Raw genomic sequence first — 4430 nt, 5'->3', positions numbered from 1 at the left:
CATTTATTCTTCATTGTACAACGACGCCATGAGTTATGAGTTTTTATGTCGTCTGTTGTAGGCACGTGGTACCATCAAAGGGCGGAGCATAAATTATGCATAAAGTCTGCCAGATGGGCCAATGAATGAAAAGTGAATTCACAGACATTTTCAACTCCAAACAAACAGATCTTGAAACATGTCAGTTCCGGCTCTACCTGAATTACACCTACATCAAACTAGCGTCAAAATGAGCGCCCGAGACATTCTGAGGAACGCGTCCACCAACGCGTCGTACAGCGCAGCGCGTTGCTGCAGCTCGTGTTCCGCGTGCTCACTTTCTTGCTGAACGCCTTCACGCTGCGGTTGGTGTCCAAAGAGCTGATCGGCGTGGTCAACGTCAGGCTGACACTGCTGTACTCCACACTCGTCTTCCTCTCCAGGGAAGCGCTCCGCCGGGCCGGTCCGAGCGCCGCCACGGGGACGAGCCACAACTGGAGGCGGATCATCAACATGCTGTGGCTGCCGCTGCCCCTGGGCGTGCTGTGGGCCTCCCTCCTGGTGTACGTGTGGCTGTGGCTCCTGGAGGTCCCGGACCCCCGGGCCGTCCCGCACTACGCCCCCGCCGTGGGGATCTTTGCCTTGGCCGCCGTGCAGGAGCTGCTGGTGGAGCCCCTGCGCGTTCTGGCCCAGATACACATGTTCGTCAGGCTGAAGGTGGTGGCGGAGAGCCTGGCCATGATCGCCAAGTGCGTCCTGACCGTGGTTCTGGTGTTCACTGCTCCCGAGTGGGGGCTTTATATCTTCGCCGCTGCTCAGTTTGCGTACACGGGGTTCCTGGTGTTGTGCTACGCCGTCTACTTTACATGGTTCCTGGGTTCCGACAGCGTCGACAAGAAGCTCTTTCCCGTGCACAGCGTCGGAGAATTGCTGCCACGCAGACACGAAGGGGAGCCCCTGATCGACCGGACGATGGCCAGGCTGACGTGGAGCTTCTTCAAGCAGTCCTTCCTGAAGCAGATCCTGACGGAGGGCGAGCGCTACGTCATGACCTTCCTGAGCGTCCTCAGCTTCGGGGAGCAGGGCGTCTACGACATCGTCAACAACCTGGGCTCCGCGGTGGCCCGCTTCGTCTTCCAGCCCATCGAGGACAGCTTCTACGTGTTCTTCGCCAAGGTGCTGGAGAGAGGACGCGACGTCAAGGCGCAGAAGCAGGAGGAGGTCGCCGTGGCGGCGGAGGTGCTGGAGTGCCTGCTGAAGCTGGTGCTCGTGATCGGCCTGATCGTCCCGGCGTTTGGCTACGCGTACTCCCGCCTGGCCCTGGACATCTACGGAGGCGCCCTGCTGAGCGGCGGGGCGGGGCCTGCTCTGCTGCGATGCTACTGCGGCTACGTGCTCCTGCTGGCGGTCAACGGCGTGAGCGAGTGCTTCGTGTTCGCCGCCATGAGCCGGGAGGAGGTGGAGCGGTACAACCTGGTGATGCTGGGCCTGTCCGGCTCCTTCCTGTCGCTCTCCTACGTTCTGACCCGGTGGGCGGGAGGCCTCGGCTTCATCCTGGCCAACTGTCTCAACGTGGGCCTCCGGATCCTGCACAGCCTGGTGTACATCCACCGCTACTTCCGGGGGAGTCGGTGGAGGCCCCTGCGGGGCCTGCGGCCCGGCCCGGCCCTGCTCGTGGTGCTCGGAGTCGGCACGGCCGTCACCGCCGTCTCCGAGGGTCTGTTTTGCCACGACGGCAGCGGTTGGCTGTTGAGGCTGGTCCACGTGGCCGTGGGAGCGGGGTGTTTACTGGTCGTGCTGCTCACCGTTCTCCTGACGGAGCACAAACTGGTTCGGTTTGTTAGGACGCAGCTTTTGTCTCGACACGCAAAGAAACACGCATAAAATGTGTCAACATTTTTGAGCGGTGGTAAACCGCTCCATAGAGTGGCTGTGCGTGTGTCTGTAGCCTTTTTCCTCAGTGTTTTGCCATAGCAAAACGTGTGCGTGTAGCATAGCCTGTACATCCTAGACTCAAATCCTAGTCTGAAGACGTTATGCAAGCACGACCACCGCTCACTTCACATTGGGTGTGATTATTCTACTACTCTGGAGTCATGTGATGAAAATGTTTCATACAGATCTTTCTTATCCTATTCCAACCGTCTAGAATTGGCTTCCACGGTTTCCAGAAGGGGTCTCTTTTACAAAGGTCTTTTACATGTCTGAAATCATGAATGCATCGTCCCATCTACCCCAGATTTGAATACGATGATATTCGGGGGCCTCTAAACAACAGAGCCAAAGGCACCACCAATGCTACAAATGAGCCATGATGTCACACGTTTTGCGGTTTCCCACTGTATTGCCTGTTTACATGGAGACGCGAGGCGGAGTGTTTTCAAAGATGTCCACTCTGGGAGGAGTTTATTTTCCCCCACAGCTTCATCAGACATGTCCTGACAGCTGCACTCCATGACAGACAGCCCTGGGTAGGCAAACCGGCCTGGTGGAGATCTGTGCTCCGAGGAGCACACTTTTCTAGTCAGTGTGCATGTTGCTATAGGCAACACACTATTGTTCTCTCCTAACTTTATAGAGTAACTTTTGGCCAATGAGGAAGCAGCAATCAAGTAACCTTTAGCCAATGAGGAAGCAGCATTCTTGGTGACGTCACCTTTATAGAGTAACCCCATTGACTTGAAGGGAAATGCAAAAATGGAAACCACACTTGCAATTTCCCAGAACTTTCTAGTTTTTTATTAGCCATGTCTGTCTTTCACAAACAAATGACTGAATAAAAGCCTAAACAGACAGACAGAGACACAGACATAGAGACAGACAGACACAGATACCTTATTAATCTCCCGTGGAAATTGAGATATCCAACAGCTCATTAAGGCACGTTAGTTAAAAAGTGAGCGGTGCCTGTACACTCAGAACGTCCAGCGAGCTTGCTTTACGGGGCAGACATATGGACATACAGATACGGACGGACATACACAGACATACTGTACATCCTTACTTCCAATCCCAAACGCCCATCGGCTATGCATGAACCAACCGACTGACTAGTCTTGGCTAGGATCATTGGCTAGGACTGATCACCTGCCGCACTGTTACACCAGAGTTGGGAGCCTACCGAATTCAGTTACCTACTCGATACCCGGATGTTGTGATCACATAGCGCTAGGGGTGTATGTTAACGATACGTTTTAACAACGATACGATACGCATCAAGCTACATGTTTGACGATACGATACATGGACGATATTGGTTCATTCATGGTGATACGATACGATTCGATTCAATGATTTAACCACTTGAACCCCAGCATCCCTGTTCTGGGGGGAAGGTACAGTGCAAACTAAGCATAGAGGGTTTAAGTGGTTAAACCTTCTGCAGAGATATTGATGTAGTAATATTGATGAATTCCAAATACTATCAAATTATTCTGAGGCACCCCTAGACTGGCATCACGGCAGTGCACGATCTCTCTCTCTCTCGCTGAAATGTGACAAACCCGCATTTCAAATGACTACAACTAATAACTCTCTGCGATAATTTGCCAGTATCTTCCGGTCTTACCTTCACAATAAAGTGTCTCTCGTTTACCTCCCAATGCAGCGCATTTTTATACAGGTTATTATTAACAGGAAAAAATAGGTGTAACTTAAAGTTAGAACCCAACAGCAGCCACGCCAGCAACGCAGCATGTATGTTTGTGAGAGAGAGGGAGGGAGACAGAATAATAATAACACTTTATTTAATAATTATAAACGTTATTTATATAGCACCTTTCATACATAAAATGCAGCTCAAGAGAAAGAGGGACAAAGAGAGAGAGAGAGCTTTGCAGTGATATTATAATGCAACCTCTGACACACACAACGCTTACACCAAACCTAATCAGGATGGAATCCATCCATCCATCTTCAACCGCTTATCCGGAATCGGGTAGCGGGGGTAACAGTTCCAACTGGGATTTCCAGAGTTCCCTATCCTGAGCAACTTCCTCCACTCCTTCCGGGAGTATACCGAGGCGTTCCCAGGGCAGTGTGGAGAAGCTCTCATCCAGAGTGACTAGTTATGACAAGTTTGAGACTTGATTAAATGCTCACTCAAGTAGAGTGCAACTAAAACAATTGAGTGCTTCAAAGAAACTAGGACTTTGAGTAAACATCAATCCTAGAATCAGTCTAAACAGTAACAGCCAGAGATGGGCGAAAATACATTGAAAATATTTTGATACAAAAAAATACAAATACTGGGTCAAAAGATGTATCAAATTATAAATACAGGCCAGAGACATATATTTAAAAACTGATGCAATGATTAGTAATTCCACAGATTGATTGCCAAGTATTAAATTAATTGCCTGTCAGAATTTCTAAAAATAAATTGACCATACTAGCAGAGTGTTTGTCATGGTGTTTGTCTTTAGAGCAGGCAGCCTTAATGTTTACCATTG

At 50.5% G+C, this 4430-nt stretch overlaps 1 pseudogene across 1 annotated transcript; it reads left to right on the top strand.

The window, feature by feature from the left end:
* The first annotated feature begins 229 nt into the window (after positions 1 to 229).
* Positions 230 to 1863, top strand: LOC308293210 (man(5)GlcNAc(2)-PP-dolichol translocation protein RFT1-like; annotated as a pseudogene). The gene has a single exon. The product of its transcript is annotated as a man(5)GlcNAc(2)-PP-dolichol translocation protein RFT1-like (transcript).
* Positions 1864 to 4430: the final 2567 nt, after the last annotated feature.

Source organism: Nannobrachium achirus (assembly GCF_963921795.1).
Source record: "Nannobrachium achirus genome assembly, chromosome: 10".
Taxonomy (NCBI): domain Eukaryota; kingdom Metazoa; phylum Chordata; class Actinopteri; order Myctophiformes; family Myctophidae; genus Nannobrachium; species Nannobrachium achirus.
This window is presented reverse-complemented; position numbering and strand designations above follow the sequence as displayed.